This window comes from Lathyrus oleraceus, chromosome 7 (genome assembly GCF_024323335.1).
Source record: "Lathyrus oleraceus cultivar Zhongwan6 chromosome 7, CAAS_Psat_ZW6_1.0, whole genome shotgun sequence".
Classification (NCBI taxonomy): domain Eukaryota; kingdom Viridiplantae; phylum Streptophyta; class Magnoliopsida; order Fabales; family Fabaceae; genus Lathyrus; species Lathyrus oleraceus.
This window is the reverse complement of record NC_066585.1, coordinates 295,959,674-295,981,199: the sequence shown is the minus strand read 5'-3', so window position 1 is coordinate 295,981,199 and position 21,526 is coordinate 295,959,674.

The following is a 21,526-nucleotide window of genomic DNA, read 5'->3' as shown; positions in this document are numbered from 1 at the left end:
AGCAAAACCATGTCGAAGTTCCTCTTATACAGCACATTGTCTTTGTTCAAGAAGAAACTGCCTGCCAATCTTCTCAAAGTCTTTCTGTCATTGTTGGATGCCCCTGCAGGGTACTCTTGATTCTTCAGAAAGCACTTGATATCGTGATATCAAGGCTTGTCATCGACTACTAGTTCAGCAGCAAACACATACGCGGCCCTGTCAAGGCGCATCACATCGATCCTGGGAGCATGGTTCCAACGAATTACCTTGATCATGGAGGATAGAGTAGCAAGTGCGTCTGCCATCTGGTTCTCATCACGAGGTATATGATACAATTTTACCGTTGTGAAGAAAGTCAAAAGTCTTCTCGTCTAATCTCTGTAGGGGACCAGAGTGGGCTGGAGAGTACTCCAATCACCATTCACCTGATTGATCACCAGAGCTGAATCTCCGAAGATGTCCAAAGTCTTGATTCTCAAATCAATGGCTTGCTCAATACCCAAGATACAGGCCTCGTACTCAGCTTCATTATTTGTGCACTCAAAAGTCAAACGAGCGGTGAAAGGTATGTGGGCACCTTTCGGAGTTGTAATGACAGCACCAATTCCACTTCCTCTAGCATTGACAGCCCCATCAAACAACAAAGTCCACTTTTCGTTTGGATCAGGTCCCTCCTCAACAACTGGCTCTTCACAGTCTTTCATCTTGAGGAACATGATGTCTTCATCAGGGAATTCAAACTTCATTGGCTCATAATCATCAATCGGTTGCTCGGCAAGGTAGTCTGACAGAATACTACCTTTGATGGCCTTCTGTGACGTGTACTGAATATCATACTCTGTTAAAATCATTTGCCAACGAGCGACCCTTCCGGTGAGAGCTGGCTTCTCGAATATGTATTTCACTGGATCCATCTTAGAAATCAACAAGGTAGTATGGTTCAACATATACTGCCTCAGTCGGCGAGCCGCCCAGGCCAAAGCACAGCAAGTTTTCTCAAGCTGCGAATATTTGATTTCACAGTCGGTAAACTTTTTGCTAAGGTAGTATATGGCATGCTCTTTTCGACCAGACTCGTCATGCTGTCCCAATACACACCCCAACGAGTTCTCAGTCACTGATAGGTACATTATCAGAGGTCTCCCAGGAACTGGAGGTATAAGGATTGGAGGTTTTTGTAGATACTCTTTTATCTTCTCGAAAGCCCTTTGACAATCTTCATTCCACCTGATAACCTGATCTTTCCTCAGCAATTTGAAAATTGGCTCACACGTGGTTGTTAGGTGAGAGATGAACCTTGCGATGTAGTTCAACCTCCCTAAAAAACTACGGACTTGCTTCTCTGTTCTTGGCTCAGGCATTTCTTGTATCGCTTTTACTTTGGCTGGATCCACCTCAATCCCTTTTTCACTAACAATAAAACCCAACAATTTTCCAGATCTCACCCCGAAAGTACACTTGTTCGGATTAAGTCTCAGTTTGAATTTCCTCAAACGCTCAAACAGTTTCTTCAAATTCACCAAATGTTCTTCTTCTGTCTGAGATTTGGCAATCATATCATCCACATAAACCTCGATTTCATGATGAATCATATCATGGAACAGAGTTACCATAGCTCGTTGATATGTTGCTCCGGCATTTTTCAGACCAAACGGCATCACCTTGTAGCAGAAGGTGCCCCATGGGGTTATGAAAGTTGTCTTTTCCATGTCTTCTGGTTCCATCTTGATTTGGTTATAGCCAGAAAAACCATCCATGAAGGAGAATACCGAGAACTGAGCTGTATTATCCACCAAAACGTCGATGTGAGGTAATGGGAAATCATCTTTAGGGCTAGCTCTGTTCAGATCCCGATAGTCGACACACATCCGTACCTTTCCGTCCTTCTTAGGTACTGGGACGATGTTCGCAACCCATGGCGGATAATTGGTGACTGCTAGAAACCCTGCATCCAACTGTTTTTGCACTTCTTCCTTTATCTTGACAGCCATCTCTGGTCTTGTTCTTCTGAGCTTCTGCTTGACCGGAGGACAACCTTCTTTGAGGGGCAAGCGGTGTACCACGATGTCTGTGTCCAGCCCAGGCATGTCCTGATAAGACCAGGCGAAGATGTCAACGTATTCTTGCAGCAATTCAATCAGCCCTTTCTTCACATCATTTCTCAAAACAGCCCCTATCTTGATTTCTCTCTTGGCGTCCTCGGTGCCGAGATTAATCACTTCAACAGACTCTTGATGCGGTTGAATAACCCTTTCCTCTTGTTTTAATAACCTGGTAAGCTCTTCAGGGAGTTCACAGTCTTCATCATCCTCTTCTTCAGCTTGAAAGATTGGATTTTCAAAGTCGAAGCGAACCATAGCAGAACCGTTATCAATAGGATCCGGTGATGTGCATCTGCATGAGTGATGGTATGTGCTTATGAGTGTGAACAAGAAGTGAAAACTAAACAAAACATTGCCATTTTTTTATTTTATTTTGAAAGACTGCAAAAATAGAAAGACAGGGAACGAAATATTTGAATACAAAAAGACGTCCTTTATTTATGATAAAAATGCAACTGTCACATAGATGGGCCCTACAATGAGTCATTACGCCCTGGGCGGAACGTAAGACTTGGATATGCATGAATAAACAAAGAAAATTACTCTTCAAGAAGAGTGACTTGGACAATCTCCTCAGAAGACCAATGGTTGATGACTTCACCCGGGATCTTCGGACGCACCCAGTTGTCAATGTCACAATCACTATCCCTATCCTCTTTATTGACTGCAGAGACTTGACCATACTGAATGACGCCAGCACTGGAGAAAGTGATCGGCCCCTGATGAGTCTGAAGTGTTGAAGTTGTAGAAGTCAGAGCTGGCTGGTACCCAATCCCGAACTTATCTTCTTTCACTGGTAATTCCAACAGACGCCCCCAACCGGGAGCAATACCTGAATCCACCACGGCTCGTGCCTGCTTAAAGGATGAGATAGAGGCACCCGCTTTAACCTCTTCCACCGGAGTTGCATCCTTGATTTGAACCGACTCAAAAGCCTGACACAGAGTCTCATGAATTTCACCTTCTACTTCCACATACTTGAATGTAGACAAGTTACTGACCAGGATGTCCTCCTCACCACAGACGGTGATAATTCGTCCGTTGACCGGAAACTTAATCTTCTGGTGTAGAGTTGAAGAGACTGCCCCAGCATTATGGATCCAAGGACGACCCAGCAGGCAACTGTAGGAAGGACTGATATCCATCACGTAGAAGACAGTGTTGAAGGTTTGTGATCCAATCAGAATTGGCAATTCTACCTCTCCAAACACCGATCTCTTAGAACCATCGAATGCTCTCACAATAAGATCTGAAGGTTTCAAGACCAAACCCTCCACTTCTAACTTCGACAGGGCTCTCTTGGGTAGCACATTGAGAGAGGAGCCTGTATCCACCAGAACATGTGATAGCACGGTGTCTCTGCATTCCATTGAGATGTGCAGATCCTTGTTATGATTGCGTCCGGCTGGTGTCAAGTCAGAATCGGTAAAACCCAACCCGTTGCCTACATGAACATTTGCAACGATCCCTTCTAGTTGGTTTACTGAGATCTCCTGAGGCACATATGCAACATTAAGGACCTTCAGAAGTGCCTCCCTGTGCGCCTCCGAACACAACAGGAGTGAGAGAATGGATATCTTGGACGGAGTCTGAATCAACTGATCGACTACCTTGTAATCGCTTTTCTTTATGATTCTCAGAAGCTCGTCCACATCCTTTGCAAAATTGGGCTCAGAACTTCCCTGGGGTGCAGAGTTACCCTCATTCACGACTTGCTTGCCTTTGGTTTTCGCCACCGCATCAGCATTATCAGCTTGGGTAACCGGTGGTGAGAACAGTCTACCACTCCTGGTGAATCGCCCGATTCCACCAACATTGTCCACTGCGGGACCTTCAACTTCAAGTTCAGGCTTCTGACCCTCTTCTACTTTCAGTGGCCGTTCCACCCTATGATCGTGGGTGTATACATTCCCCCCATAATGCCACGGAATGGCCCTTTCACTGGTGAAAGGTAAAGGACCAGGGGTTGTGATGGTCATAGTAGATCGTCGCACTGGTGGCACGGGTTGCGCTTCTGGCACACTGATCTGATTGGTTGGGTAGAAAATAGTGATAGTAGCAACATCACAGTCGTACCCGGAAATCTCATTCATTGAAATGCAAGCATCCGAAACATCGGGATCAAGTTCAAATACATCATCACGGGTTACAGAATCAGTAGGAACAACATCTGCGAATTCATCAGTAGCATCTTCAAACCCTTCTTCCTCAACCCCTTCCACAAACTCTTGGACAGACAAATCTTCAACCTGGAGGATACCTTTGTCGAGCAAGGCCTGGATACCTTGCTGTAGCTTCAAACAACCTCTACTCTGAGTGGCACAATCCAAACAACCCTTCCCACAACCGGGGAAAGCGTCGGCCTTCAGCAAGCATCCTTTGATATCCAACAATGGAGTCTTCAACTTCAACACATCCTTAATGGACTTGGCTTTTCCCTCTATCATGTTAACGTTCGCACCACCATGCTGGGGCATGGGATTGTTGACGACATTCGGAGCCGGTGCAAGGTCGATGGCCTTTGAATCTATGAGGTCCTGAACTACGTGCTTAAAAGCTTTGCAGTTCTCAATATTATGGCCAGGTGCCCCAGAGTGGAAGCTACACCTAGCGTTGGCGTCGTAACCCACCGGAAGTCTACCAACAGGAGGAGCCAGAGTGCGCAGTTGCACAAGTTGTAGTTGTTGAAGACTAGAAAGCATCTGAGCGTACGACATTGGAAGGGTGTCGAAACGCCGGTCCATCATCCTTTGCCTCTGTTGATAAGCGGGTCTGTTACCCGGTTGTTGCTGCTGTTGATACTGAGCTGGTTGACGTTGTGATTGTTGTTGTTGTAGTGGCGCTGCAGCTGGAATGGTCACAGCCGCAACATACGGTTGCTGATGATAATTCTGAAAGTTATTCCTCCGGTTATCCCTGTTCTGATAAGAAGATATGGCATTTGCATCCCCTTCTCTCCTCTTCTGTCCCTGAATGAACGGCTTTTTCACCCCTGATGAGGATCCACCTCCACTCTGGCTCTTATAGGTCTTTAGGTAATTCTCCACCCTTTCTCCAGTAGAGACCACATCAGCAAAGTTGGAAGCATTGCAACCTACCAGACGCTCCAAGTAAGGTCCGGGCAGAGTATTCATGAACATGTTGGCCATTTCCTTTTCCAACATAGGAGGCTGAACACGGGAAGCTGTATCCCTCCAGCGTTGAGCGTATTCCCTGAAGCACTCATTGCTTTTAAGAGACAGATTCTGAAGTTGAGTTCTGTCCGGAGCCATGTCTGCATTATACTGATACTGCTTCACGAAAGCCTCTGCCAAATCCCTCCAGCAACGGATGTGGGCTCTGTCCAGCCTCATATACCATTCCAAGGATGCCCTAGCCAGGCTGTCCTGGAAGAAGTACATAAGTAGCTTCTCGTCTTCAGAGTATGCAACCATTTTACGGAAATAGGCTTGCACGTGAGTTTTGGGGCAAGAGCTGCCATTGTATTTGTCAAATATCGGGACCTTGAATTTCGGTGGCACTCTCACACCTGGGACCAGCCCCAAGTCAGCAACATCTACTCCCAGAAGATTCTGTCCTTCCACTGCTTTCAACCTCTCTTCCAATCTTTCAAACATGGGGTCCATGCCGAAGTCTTCCTGAAGCAAGGGGAACTGATCATCCTGACCATCCTGAATAGGTTGTTGATCTAGGTTGATATGCGGGATCGGGATAGGCCCCGGTCCATTGGGACCATTAGCCTCTCCTACTGGAGGATCAGCCAACGTCTCCGGTTGAGTAATAGGGGGATCCCTTTGTACCAACAATCTAAGCTCCTGCTGTCCTTGTGCCACCCCTTGAACCAAGTCCATGAACTGATTCATGTGAATCTTCATCTCGGCGAGCTCTGCTTGTAGGCTCTCCATTGCTCTCTGTTGATTCCTTCGGGTACCGTATCGGTGAATGCCTGAGTCAGCTATCCTGCTAGTGGGACACCAAACAAAATGAGAACACTGCAGCGGTACCTGTTATGCAAAATATGACAATGAATATGTAAATGCAATGACATGTTTATCAATTCCAAAAGGTATTCTACCCCCTTGATTCCAGTCTCACATCAGGCGAATAGTGCAAGAAGACTGAGTCATGGATAAACCTCTGAGATCAAGATGCAACAAAGGGAAACCAACATACAAATGAGTTCCAGGAAAAGGGCCTTAGCCAAAAGTACATCAAAAGAGGATCCCCACAACAAGCCTGTGGATTATCACTTAACAACAAAACAAAAGGTAAAGGGAGGAACATAAACCAAGGATCAGCCTCCTGTATACAACCCATAAGGACTGCTCCTCACTTCATCCAGTAATGCCACCGTGTCGGGATGACCTGGAGATTCTGTCAAATGCCGGATAAGCAGATTCCTCTTGTGAATGATCCCATCCAGGTCGTTGATGTGTTCTCTGTAGTAATTCCCATCATCTTCTCCGAATACCTCTTCAAGTCTGGATTTCTTCAAACCTGCCAACCCCTTGAGTTCTTCAATCTGTCCTCGAGCCTCATTGAGTTGATCTGTGATGTAGCCATTAGTAGAACGGGCGCACATAAGCTCATTGTTCTTCCCCTTCAGCAAAGTCGTCAATTTCTCTATTTGACCAGTCAGTTCGGCTACCGTCTCCTCCTCCTTTGCCCTCCGAGAAGTTGAAAATGCATCCCATTGCTCCTGCCACCCAGCTAATTTACCATGAGCATCTACTAACTGCTGCTTGACTCGCCTCAACTCAGAACTGGATGATCTCAAGGCTTCGTCTGTCTTCCTGAAGAAGTCCACCTCCACAGCAAATTTCCTCTCTGCTTCCTTTTGCACTCTGACGGCTTCCCCCTTCTGATATTCTGCCTTCTGGAATTGATGCATACAGTCTTGCAACTTCTCACTTAACTCTGAGTTCTTGGTTTGGAGTCCCTCCATGGCACTCTTCAACTTGTCATACTCCTCTCGGCTCACCATTGTTGACTGCTCAGAAGTAGGTGGATACAAAGGTTCTTCAATAGGGAACGGCAGACCGAACTCTTCGACTCTTCCTTGAAGCCACTCTTCATACCGAGGGTAAGTTCTACAATCTCCTTTTCCAAGCACAGTTCTTCCCTTCTTGATCACCTTGAGCCAGGCCTCAGCTGCCTTACGGGATACCGTCAAATCAGGCGAAGAATGGAAAAACAGAGATTCTTCCACATCCTTTTCCAAAGGCGGAGTTCTTAAAGCATATCCAAACTGTCTAACTGCTAGAGAAGGATTATAGTTGATTCCTCCCCTTCTTCCTACCAACGGAACATTTGGGAAGTTCCCACAACTATGAATAATATCTGCCCGAAGCAAGCTCCGGTCGGACCACCAAGAAATATCTTCAGCTCTCAACCCCATCAATCTCTTCGACCAACTCAACGAGTCCTTGACATTAACGAACACTCCTGATTTGGGTAGGTGAGAACTGAACCACTTATAAAACAAAGGCGCACAACAATTCAACAACCCTCATTTTCTATTCTTATTTCTGTGGTGCACTGAATGAAAGAAATCTCCTAGCAAGGTCGGTACTGGATTTCTCAACACGAAGAGGCGTATTGCGTCCATGTCCACAAATTTGGCAACATTAGGGAACAAGACAATCCCATACACACAAAGAGCCAACACAACATTGAAACCCCTCTGGTTACCGTCTTCTAGTTTCTTCTTTGCTTCTCCCAATAAGAAACTCAGATGAAAACCACTAACTTCTCCCTTCTGACACATATTAGCCTTCCAGACTGATTCCTCCAAATATGTGGCTGAAGCAACCATGCTGAGATCGGGCAGAAACTCAGAACTGTAGAACAATAACTGTGACCTGATAGGAACTCTGAGAAAACTGGCAATCTCCTCCAAAGTAGGGACCAAAATATAATCCGGGAAAGTGAAACCTCTCAGTGGAGGGTCATAGAACTGTAGCAGTGTGAATAGGGCGTCATGTTGATCTTTGGAAAGAACCGTGACGAAACTTAGAATCAAACCGTAATCCTTTCGGAATCCTTCTAGGGAATCAGGATCCATTAACTGCATCAACTGTTGGATGGGCTCCCAACAGACCACCGGAAACTTGTAGGCGACCAGTCTCTTTCTGCCAATATCCATTTTCAGAAAAACCCCGACCGGAATCAAGAAGAAGATTTAAACCCCCTTGAAATGGATAAACATGTGTTAAATACTATGAATGCAAATGATGTGATGATGCGAATGCAATGCAGTGGTATGTCAATCAGGATTGCTGTATCTGCTTGAACATCTGTCGGGTTACACTGTCTGAAGAGAGAACCACTGAGGAATATAATACAAGATCAAAGCTCTGCTCCAGAAAACCGGGTTGGTTAGAGGTTAAGGTTTCCTGAATTTAGCCCGCCCCTCACTGGTAGGTTCTAAGAACAGAAGTTCGTCAACTTCAGCCCTTCAGTCGCGAATAATACGTTTACCACTGAAGGTTTGGCATTATTACGGGATAAAAGACCTCCACTGACTCCCCTCAACAGGACATCCTAAAGCAAGTTCCCAGTCTCGGGGTCCTCGGGTTGATCGGGGAGAATGCGCCCACCAGAGCTAACATAATCACGTCTCGAAGGAGAGGCCTCGACTGAGTTCTCGGGAAATGGTCACCAGAGTCGACAATTTCTAAAGGAACATCATGTCGTTACGGAACATCCGTAGGACATAATATATCCGAGAGAAACCTCGTCTGGGTGTGGTTCTTCACGAACGACTTAACGTAGCAACATGCCACGCAAGCCTCATGATCATCCACTCTAAAACCTGTGTGTACACTCAAGCCTGGGTAATGGGCTTATCTCTCGTAGAACATCCCATCCCAACAAACAAACAACAGCTCCAACAGATACAGCAGATGAATGCAAGCAAGTAAGTAAATAAATGTACAAAGGCATGAACACCCAATAAATAAGAAAATCACACAAGCTAGGAGGGACTCGCTTAGGGAAGATGGACCAGCAAGAGGTCAACTTCTTAAAATCCCCAGCAGAGTCGCCAGCTGTCGCAACCTGAAAAATACAGTGTGCGAAAAAAACAACCGGCGAGAGAAAAAGACAGGAGAGTCGCCACCGTGCGTTATTTATCCCAAAGGAGGGAAAGGAAACGCTCGAAGTAAACCTGAAAAAAGGAAAGGACAAGACGGTCTCGCAACCAAATCTTGGGTTCGGGAGTCGGTTATGCGAAGGGAAGGTATTAGCACCCCTACGCATCCGTAGTACTCTACGGGATCCACTTTTGTAGTTTTTGTCTAAAGGGTGTGGGTTTACCTAACGTGTTTATTTACTAAAAAGGTTAAGAGAAATGACTCGCGCGGATGTCGCATCCACTGCATACGTATCTCATCTGAATATGAGAATCAGAGTCTTCGTAGCTCGGCTGACCTATGGGTTAAGGGTTAGTGTGCTCGCTAAGACATCGCGTCTTATGCCTACGTATCTCATCTGGAATGAGAATCAGAGCAAGCCGTAGTTCGGCTAACTACGGGGTTATGGATTGGGTTTTGGACGAACAACGTCACTACGCAATCTACCGGATGCTCGACCTTTGGAGACTTACTCGCCTGTAGTAGAAGGAGTAAACGTGTGTTATGGTTTTTAGGGTTTGGGATGCTCGAGGGCAAACAGGCAGTCCTTGACGAAGGAACCGCGCTACCTGTGGGGATACGAATACAAAACACAAAACATGTATCTCAAAGTAAAATGCCACCAAGGGGCTCAAACATTGCCTCCTATCGAGGTCTTCCAGCTAAGAAAGCGATAAAGTACGAGAAAGGGAAAAAATTACCACACGGATAAAGATCCGAAGTTACAGCAACTAAAAGATTAGCAACCCTGAGATCTCTCCAGCTAGACCATCAAAGAAAATCAGTCAATACGAGTAGTCAGAATAAACCTCCGAATGGTATCCCTGCAAGAGTATATGAGTCCTCACGAAAACTCGACAAAAAGGTTAGACAAACAAGATGAGATCCCGGGAAAACAATGGCATGGCAACGCCAAAGACAGGTTAGAACAAAACAGAACAAAAAGCAGATACTGTCACGTTCGCGACTGCTTCGCCTAGCGAAGGCTTAGCGAAGCTTCGCTACAGGCTCGCCTAGCGAAGCGGCTAGCGAAGCGGCTAGCGAAGGCCTGCGGGTTTTGGATTCCTCCTTGATAACGGTTCGATCTCTATGATCCGAAACCCTGTGGTATCCAACTCATAAACGAAAATGATTAAAACATTCAAGATATTGTTATACATATTCATACACAAATATAAACCCGTGGGCAAAACCAGATGTTACCTCATATATTCACAATATTCAAATTCGAGGCGTAAAGTAGTAGGAACAAAGGCATACCTGATGAGAGAGACTGATTAGGATTGAATGGTGCGGCCGGATCTGCAAAGTAGCAGTAGGGTTCGTATGAGGCGAAGTGAACTTCTCAGAGCTGCCTGAAGGTTGCTGCAGAGTAGTTCCTAGGTTTCTTTCTCCAGTCTCTGGTCTTTTCTGTTCAGCCAGTGTTCAGGCTTTATTTCATTGACTACTCTGGTATTTATAGGTCAAATTTCGCAACTTGTGGGCTTTGAATGAGGACAGCTCAGGCCCAAAACTTTCTGATATTTCTGAAATGCGCGTCCTTCGCCTAGCGAAGGATTTGCTCGCCTAGCGAGCATGACAGTACTCTTCGCTAGGCGAAGCATCTGCTCGCCTAGCGAGCATGACAGCTCAGCAGCAGATTCTCGATTCTTCCAGCTTGGCGATTTGCACGGTGAATAGGCCTCATCTGGCCCTGTTGGTAGTACCTCATGTCTTTTCCTTGTGTTGACTGACTATTTGAATAAAACTCACAAAGTGTCCTGGATGATGTCCGAGCTTCCTGGAGCTAATCCCGATTGACATGATGCAATGTGGTATGAAATGCTAAATGACCTAAAAATGAATGCATGAGTGAGGAGGGCAAATTTTGGGGTGTTACAATGCTGAAAAGAACAAGCAACAACTGTTGGAATTTGATAATGCTTCGATGGCTCAAGATCTATCACTTTGCATGGAGTTTGTCGAAAAAGCTCGACAACTTAAATCTGACGTCAAACTCCTGTGCTCAAAAAGATCTTTGTGTGAAAAACGACTGGAGCTCCTTAAATACAATTATCTTCAAATTAAAGCCAATCTTCCCTTTTAATGCTATTCTTAGTTGTCTGATGATGTAACACAATTTCTCCTTGTAACGAATATTGGTATTTTGGCCTTATGACTTTATTATTACCATTTTGGCATTTTGACCATTTTGGCTTTTGCTTTACTTACGCGATTACTCGTCTCTTATTTTTATTTCTTGGATTGTCGGTTTGTATTTTTTTCATATACTTCCCGTTTACTCTTAGATTCCTCCTATCTTCACTGAGCTCTTCAATCTCATATGGACCATTAGAAAAGATCTGCAGAATTTGGAAAGGGCCTTCCCACTTTGGGGACCACTTCCCCAAGGCTCTATCTTTTGGATCCATTGGAAGGATCACTTTCCAGACCAAATCTCCAGGCGTAAAACTTTTAACTTTCACTTTCTTATTATAAGAGATTTCTATCCTTTTATTTTGTTGCCTTAGTAATTCTAAGGAATTTAACCTTTCCTTGTCCAAATCGACTAATTCATCCAACATCATGCTCCAATATGATTCCGTGGGGAGTTTATGTTGTCTATGAATCCTTAGGGACTGTAGGTGGATTTCTAATGGCATGACAACATCATGGCCAAAAGTTAGGCGAAAGGGGGTCGACTTAGTCTTTAGGGGACATACGACATGCCCATAAAATTTGGTCCAAAGTCTTGTGCCAATTCTTAGGTTTCTTCCCTACATGTTTTTAATCAAACCAATGATCACCTTATTGGCAGCTTTGACTTGTCCATTGGCCTGAGCATAATAGGGTGTCGACGTTAACAATTTGAAACCCATGTTTGTGGCAAACTCCTGGATTTTCCGACCAGTAAATACTAATCCTTGATCTGTTGTGATTGTTTTTGGAATTCCAAACCTATAAATAATATACTTTTGAATGAATTTAATCACATCCTCTTGGCTCACATTTGGCAAGGGTATGCCTTCAATCCATTTTGTGAAATAATCAACTCCTACCAATATGTATCTTTGACTTTTCGATGAGGGAGGTCGAATTTCTTCGGTCAAGTCCAAAGCTCAACCTCTAAATGGCCATGGTTTGATGATAGAATATAATTCACTTGCAGGGACATGTTGTATGCCTGCATGCACCTGGCACTCTTGACATTCTTTCGCGAATTCAACGCAGTCTTTCAACATAGTAGGCCAATACACTCCTTGTCAAAATAAAAGCCATTTCATCTTATGACCGACTTGGTGTGCCCCACATGTTCCACTATGCATAGTTGAAAGGGCAAAGTATACCTTTGACTCACTAAGGCATTTCAGCAAAATTCCTTCGGGAGATTTCTTAAACAACTTTGAACCTAAAAGAACATAACTCAATGCTCGATACCTAGTTCTTTGATCAGTAGAGGCCGTGGGACTCCGTATGTATACTACTATTGGCTTTCTCCTGTCTTCATCTGTCAAACTGTTATTGCCAATATTTCGAAATTTCCCTCATCAGCACATCCTAATCTTGTCTTTTCTAAATCCAAGGGAGTTCATTTGGTTACCAACACCTTTCCTCTGACTTCTATGACTTTGTGCAACTTTTCTTTCGAAATTTTATACCCATATGCAATTTGGGCCAGGTCATTAGCTATCATGTTCTCTATTCGTGGTATATGTCAAATATAAACCATTTCGAACTTTTTTAACAATCGACTGGCGATTATAAAATACATAATCAAGTTCTCCTTAACACACCTATATTCTTTCGTGATCTATTTTATGACTAACTCTGAGTCTCCCATTATCTCGACCCGAGTTGCCCCCAATTCCAACAACATTTCAAGTCCTGCTATGAGGGCTTTGTATTCAGCTTCGTTATTTGAACAAATGCCTTCTACTTTATATTGGAATGTCGTTGGAATTTTATTTGGAGAAATAATTACAATTCCGACACTTGTGCCATTTTTATGGCTAGATTCGTCAAAGTATAGCTTCCACGGTCCTAATTCAACATGGTTTAAAGCGTCGGCGTCAATGGAGTGATCGACTATGAAGTCTGCTACTACTTGGCCTTTCACAGCTTTTAATGGCATATATGTTAAGGAAAATCCAGTCAATGCCAATGCCTATTTCCCAATTCGACTATGCAAAATTGGTTTAGATAACATATGTTTAATAATATCATAATTAGATGAAACATACACGTCAATAGGTTTGATATAATGCTTCAATTTTGTACAAGAGAAATATAAGCATAAACACAACTTTTCGATCATGCTATTGTAATACCTCAAAATTTGCCCTCCTCTCTTGGGACTAGCTTAGCATATTGCATTTCATTTTGTAGGACATTATTCATTGCATATTGCATATCATGTGAAAATAGACAAGTCATCCTCCTAAGTCTTTCTCAGAAGATGGAGAGGTTAAAAGATGCAAGCCTGAGGGTCTCATAAATTGATCACTAATCATCTGAGGTTTGTGCTTCAATTAGGGTTTCTTGGTCCTTCAAGGAGTTTGAGCATTATCTTATTGGCAAGGGTACATCATCATCATCATGGTTATGTCATCCTCAAGGGGCTCCTTGTTCATGCTCAGATTCTTTGGGATTAGGGTTTTGACCTTTGGTCAACCCTAGTCAATGGCATTCTCCCAACCAGGGATTCTCAAGGAGATGAGGTCTTTATTGAGATGGAGATCATCATATTGATTTTATTGAGCTTGTACAAGCTAGGGTTTCATTTTGGAGCCATTTCATCAAGTGGTTAAGGCTCAGGCTGATCAGGGCACTTCTAAGTCATCTGTCAACCAGAAAGTCAACAAAAAGTCAACTGAGGGCTAGGAGGTGGAGAAATGAGTTTCAACATCTCATTCATGTTCAAAAGAGGCTTATTAATCATGTCAAATTCTTATCTTGAAGAATTTGAGGTCAGATCAAAAGTTTCCCAAAATGGAAAATGACCTGTAATTGAAAATTTCCAAAAATGGAAGGGTTTTGGTTCAAATTCAACTTGATCTTACATCATCAAAGAAGGTTCAAATGAAATTTTGTCCAACATGAAAGTTGAAGATCTCTCTCTCTCCCATTTCCAAAAAGTCCAAGATCATGAATTTCTGATGAATGGTTTATGAGATATGATCAAATCATTGCCAAATGTGCTTGAAACTTCAAAGGGGCATATCTTTTGACTCATAACTCCAATTTGAGTGGTTCTTTTTGCAAAGTTCTTCTCATGACATGAAATTTCCAAATCATTCATCACATTGCATGAAAATTCATCACATGATCATATGCATATTCATGCTTATTTTGGAGGGAAAATGGCAAATTTGAAATTGGTGCATCATGGGAACAAATCACCATTGCCATTGTGTTCATTAGAAGTTTTTAAGTGAAATTGATCAACCATATGGCACTGTTCACGTTCATTTACTCCATGCACCATGCAATTTTCATTTTTTGGCCAAACACCTTATTTTTGCTAATTCTAAGTTAACTTTGCTTAATTGTGATTAGAAGGTGATTAGGATATCATATATATTCATAATCATAACAGAATTTGGGAGGATTCTAGATCTAGATCTCAAAATTTTCTCTCCCTCCAAAATTTTCTCCTAATCATAATTTAAATTTTCACCACATAACATACCAATTTTATTGCATATTCTTGCTCCCTGGGGTGGATTTAGTACAAATCAAGCATTGTATCTTCAAGATTGGACCAGAATTGTGCATGTGGAGCTCAAGAACATAACCATGGCATTTGAGATTTAAGCAAGATCTACACAGTTCCAAGCCTCAAAATCTTCATAAAGCTTCATCACAAGTGATTAGGAGTGGATTTGCATGCTTGCTTGGCCTTGGATCTGCAGAATTCAACAACTGTTCTTCAAGAGGTCACATTTTTTATCCTCTTAATTATCTGTTTTATGTGTATAGTCTTGTAGAACATTGAGTGCTGATGAATCTGAGCTAAATTTCACATGATTTGGTGCATTATTGAGTGAGTTATGTGTAATTGAAGTTTTGAACATCAAACTTTTTTTGCTTCGATTTGCACGTTTGATGAGGAATTGGCATGAATTAATGGTGGATTTGAGTTCCTTAGGACAAGACGAATCCAATGGCGTATGAATTTTTGAATTTTGGAAATTTCTGGAAAAAAGTTTCTGGACTGTGTTACTGTTCATCTTCATCTTCGTGAGGAAGATGAAGATCTTCATCTTCGTGAGGAAGATGAAGATCTTCATCTTAGCGACGGCCTAGCGTCCGCTCTGGTTCGCTAGGGTTCTGGCATGAAGAACGCGCCCATGACGCGTTTGATCCAAGGTCCTCCCTTCGATTCCATGCTCCAGCGTTTCTGCATCTTTTTTTTCATTTCTATTCCATTAATCCAAAACGACGTCGTTTTGGGACGCGTTTGGAATTTCTTTAATTCATTTTTTATATTTTTTATGTTACTTCAATTTTTATTTCATTTCATACATGAACTTCCAAAAATCATAATTAATGGAATAATGATCCAAATGAAGCCAGGTTTTTTTCCACATGATCCTTGAAATGTCTAGTATTTTATCATGTGTTTTTCCTGATTTTATCATTTATGGATTTTGACTGATGAATTGTTATTTGATCAAGGTGCATTTGTGACATTGCTCCATTCTTCCTATCATAAAGTGCTCATACATGATCCAAATGCCTTGAAATTTTGCATGGTTATTCTTGACATGATGAGGGATTTATGTGATTTTATTTGGCATTTTTTGCTATTATCTTCACTGTTTTTGGTACATGTACTTTAAGTGTGACAATTTGTGTCACACAATGGGATGATCAACTTGTGCAATTTAATTTCCATATCAATTGATCTTGGATGCTTCTGATTCTTTGTATGATGATTGTATTGGATGTTTTGAATGCTCATGAATTTTTCCAGAATTATTTGATTCATTTCTGTTTTAATGTGGAATTTTCATTCTAAATGTCCAAATGTATGCTTTGAAATTGTCTTTGACTTCTTTTGCTCACTACATGACTTTTCCATTTGATTTTGATTTGGTCCTTTTTTGGACTTGTTCATATGTGTTTGAAGTTGCTTCATGTTGAGTATCAAGTTCTGTTTTGACTTTTTGCCCCACTTTTGACCCTAGCCTTTGAGCTAGTGGTTTGGTCTCATCCTTTGGACTTTGTGTTTCAGGTTTTCAAGCAATTTGTCACCTTGGTTGATATGATCTCATCACTTGAGATGCAAGCTATTTTGGTTGACTAACCTTGCTGTTTTGTAGGTCTTGTGGATGATGAATTAATTTAGTGTGCTTGCATCTCATGTCTTGCATTGATGTTGTATGATGATTGGTTGTCTCACTGTTGGATTTTCTGATTGTTTTGTCTGAATACCATAATGATTGATTGGTTGTCTATACAGGTGCTTTAGCTGCTTTAACTCATTATTTGAGTTGCTTTGCTTTGCTTGTGGTTGGCATACCACTTAGGTAACTTCCTTGATCTCCATGTAGTCTGGAAGACCTGCTATTATTGGCAGGCAGCTGTCTGAAGCCCTCCTTAAGAGGCAATGTTTGTGTTTATTTATCTTTGTGCCTTGTACATATAAAGACCTCCTAAGTGAAGAGGCATTGGCAGATAAAAGGGATGTGCAATCCATCCCCTGCTATTCAGTTGTGTCTTTCATCTTGCTCACACCCTGTGTTGATGCACTTTGAATAAAAACCCAAAATCTTGTTGTGTCAAGTCATGTGGAATAGAGTCCCACATTCTGGACTCCCACACATTCTCTGATTCAAGCTCACCCAGGCCTGAGTTAAGAGCTATGAGGCATAACCCTCATCTCCATTTCATCTGCTCACCCTAACTCTCAATGTTAGAGGTTAAGAGCCTGACCACCCCTTTCAGTATCTGGCTTGTTTGTCAAGGTCGATATGACCCCTTGACTAAAGCCCAACCTTGCTTGAGCCCCCTTGGTTGTGTATAGTGTGTGCTAATTGCTTTTGATGTTTATCTGTTTTGCTTCTCATCTCCTTTCTATAGGAGTCGTATGATCAACTTTCAAGGAAGTTGACTGTACATAGAGATAGACTTGAGTTGACTCACTGCCTGTGTGAGTCAAACTCTTGTTAGAAACCGCAACCTAGGACTATTGTGGATTACATGATAACTATTAGGCTCGAGTCAGTCTCCCTTCTAGTTTGTCATTTCCTAGTCTCTGGTTAGGATAGAAATTTCTCCCCTGTTAAGGGGAACTACGTCGCCCTGATCCTCATACCAGATGAGGTACGTAGGCAGGAGATCGTGCGAGATCTCTCCGGGCATCCTTTTCCTTTTTTGCGTGTGTTGTTTGACAATTATTAGGCTCGAGTTCCTGACTCCCTTTTAGCTTGTCTGTTTGTTACCCTCTTGTTTGTATGGAGTCTGACGTAAGTCCAGCGATTGGCAGTTGGTTTCCTGTGGATTGTTTGTATGGAGTCTGACGTAAGTCCAACGATTGGCAGTTGGTTTCCTGTGGGTTGTGTGTGTGGAGTCTGATGTAAGTCCAGCGATTGGCATTCGGTGTCCGGTTAACCTCTTGTTTGCTTGGAGTCTGACGTAAGTCCAGCGATTGGCAGTTGGTTTCCTGTGGGTGTTTCTTTTGTTCAGAGTTGGATGTAAGACCAGTGATTGGCAGTCTGTTTCCGCTTGTGCGTTTCTTTTGACGTCTCAGCGTCTGTGCGTGTGTTTTGTTTTGGCGTGCGTTAGCCGAACTACGGTAGCTCTGATTCTCATTCCAGATGAGATATGTAGGCATAGGATGCAACATCCTAGCGAGCATGTTTCCCATTTCCCCGAACTACGTTGACTCTGAAGTTTGTTTCTGACAAACTACGTAGGCCCAGGATGCGATATCCTGCCGAGTCCTCTTCCACCTTCCTCCTTCTTCCATCTGTGTTTGATTCCAGTGTGTGTGCATTCTTTGAGCAGTTTCCTTCAGCAACCTTATTCTTTCCTTCTGAGCGTGGATCCCGTCGAGTACGACGGACGTGAGGGGTGCTAATATCTTCCCCTTACGTAACCGACTCCCGTACCTTGTAATCTCCGGTCGTAAGACCATTCCTTTCCAGGTTTACTTCGAGCGTTTCCTTTTCCTCCTTTGGGATAAATAACGCACGGTGGCGGCTCTGTTTGTTTGCTTTTTCCCGTCAGTTGTTTTTCGCGTTGCGACAGTTGGCGACTCTGCCGGGGACTATAGAAGTTGACCTTTTGTTGGTCCATCTTCCCTAAGCGAGTCACTCCTAGCGCTCTCTAGGATAGTTTTGGTTGCTTTTGCTGCTCTATTTATTGCATTTATGATTATTATACTGTGACTGTATATATTTGCATAGATGTTTGCATGCATCATACTTTTATTGTGCTGGACTCTGTACAGGTTTGGTTCCTTTGATTTGGGGTGGGTGTTCTGAGTGGGGCTAAAACCCAGGCCTGAGTATACACCTAGGATTAGTGTGGTCTCACGTTTCCTCACATGTTGTATCAACATGTTGTTGCGACGTGACATACCACAAGTCGGACGAGGTTCTTCTGAGTGAGCTCTTCCGGGTGGAGTATTCCACTTTGGTTTAGTTGTCTCTTTAGAGCTGTTGACTTCGGTGACCGTTCTTTCCCGGATCTTTGGTTTAGACGGTCTTATGAGAGCTGCAGTGGCACACCCGAAAGGGCAAACCCGTTGAGTATCTTGTCCGATTGTTGAGACCATTATCCGCCTTAGGATGACCTGATTAGAATTCACCTGTGAGGGGAGGGTTGATTCTTACAGATGCATGTTCTGTTGGTGACTTTGATGGTGACTAATGGTTCAGTTCTTGATCAGAGTCCTATTTATAAGTCGGATTTATGGATATTTATTGCTGAGACGCCGGAGTTCAGTCCGTGGTATTTATCAGTGGGGATCCGTTTATTTCAGGATTCCCTGGGCTGGTTCGGAGGGTCTTGTGGTTATCTGTTCAGAGGACTTTCTGGTGATGATGGTGATGTATTCTTCGGTTCCGTTTATTTCGGAACTCCCGAGTTGGATTTATAGTTGCTCAGTACCTCAGACGGTTGTGATCAGTTCAGAGGCCATAACCCAGTGCAGTGGATGTTCAGATGACTTGGAGGATGGCATAGTGCATTGCATTCATACATCAACATCATTCACATTTTGCATTTATCTGCATCTAACTCATGTTTATCCACATGCAGGGGACATTCTTGATTGAGATCCTGGTTGAGGGACTTCTTTGCTTCAGACATGAGGCCCGGTTTGAAAGATGACGTCGTCTACAGTTTCTTCAATCCAGAGACTGATGTGTTGAAGGATATGATAGCATTGATTACACCTGACCATGTGGGGATGTTCCGTGAGGCTTATGGGGGTATTCTGAAGGTGGTTTTCAGGCTTACTGATACAGATAGGAGTGCCATCCATACTCTTCTCCAGTTCTATGACCCGGGCTTGAGGTGCTTTGTGTTCCCGGATTACTTGTTGGGACCTTTGATGGAGGACTATGCCAGCATCCTGGGTCTTCCGATCAGGGACCAGATTCCGTTCTACGTCACTAAGAATGAACTTGATGTTGCTGAGATTTCTCGTGCTCTTTATTTGAGGCCAGAAGTGACTAAGGGAGGTTTGAAGGAGAAGGGAAAGTTGCCCGGTTTTCATCTGAGTTTCTTGGAGGCTAAAGCCAAGGAGTATGCTGTTGTGGGTAATTGGAGATCCGTTTGTGCTTTGATTGCTGTGAGCATCTATGGGGTCATCATGTTCCCTAACCAGAAGAACTTTGTGGACATTAATGCCATCAGGTTGTTTGCTCAGAGGAACCCTATTCCTACCCTGGTTGGAGATGTCTATTACTCGGTCCATAATCGGAACGAGAAGCGGCGAAGGGGATTGATCAGATGTTGTGCTCAACTATTGCACAAGTGGTTCATGGGATATCTACCTTCCAGAGGTGCTTTTGTTTCTCTTGATCCTACGGTTGATTGGGCGACCAAGTTGATGGGTTTGCGAGCCAAGGACATAGCTTGGACTCACAATGGTGTGGCTGGACGAGACTTCATTTACAGTTGTGGGAGCTTTCCTAATGTGCCTCTCATAGGAGTTCAGGGTTGCATCAATTACAATCCGACGCTTCTTAGAAGACAAATGGGGTTTGCAATGGAGGTTCCTCCTCTCGAGGGAGAGATTCAGGAGTTTTTCTACTTCCCAGCTGAGGGTAATCTGACACGGTTGAGGCAAGTGTCTGGAGCATGGCGCAACATTCAGAGAAAGGGCAAGATTCCTTTTGGTAGGGTTAATAGCAAGTCTTTTCCTCTGTTTGATGATTGGCTTAGGAAGAGGATTGAGCTCACACATCTACCATTTTCTGGGGGTGATCCTTGGTGCCCATTGATTGAGGGGCCATGTTCTTCTGTCAGCATGGAAGAGTTTCTTGAGATGAAGAAAGCCAGAGATCAGCTTCATGCAAAGAAGATTGAATTGGAGATGAGTGTTGCTAGAATCCAAATGGCTAATCAGGAAATCAAAGGGAAAATAGAAGACCAGGATAAGAGACATGCTCTTGTGGTGAAGCGTTTTGAGATAGACACCGCTTATTATGGCAAGGTCAGCCAAGCTTTGGAGTCATCTACGAAGGAGCACGACATCACCAAGGAGAAGTTGGCTAGAGCTTTGAGGGTTATTGAAGATGAGAAGAGGAGGCAGATCCTTGTGAAGACTCAGAGGGAAGCTAGAGCCAAAGTCCTTACCACGGAATGGGAAGCGGAGAAAGCGAAGATTATTGCTGAGAGAGATCACTATCTTGCTGAGAGGGATCATTATTTCCGTTAGATGAAGATTCACCAGAAGGAGATAGGGAGATTGCAGCAGGAGAACACTGAGCTCAAGTTTGCTGTGAAGTTTACCAAGATGGTTGATGATGCAGAGCCGTCTGTGGGACCTTCTTTAGTGTAGACTTTTGTTGTTATGGTGTTGGATTACCGTCAGGCCTGTTGACGGAATTCACTTGCTTGTATTTTCTTTCTGATTCTGGAGAATTGTATTTGATCTGTATTAGCCTGATGTATGATTCTCGCACGCATTGTGCACTTTTGATATACAATGGTTATTATCAGTTGATTATTGATCTTCAAGCTTTATTTGCTTGCCTGTATGCACTCCCATAGCACACACATGGTTGGGTGATATCTTTGCTAAATCATAATTCTCTGCTCTGTATGGCAAAACCAGATGATTGATATCCGAATATTGCTGCCGGATTATTA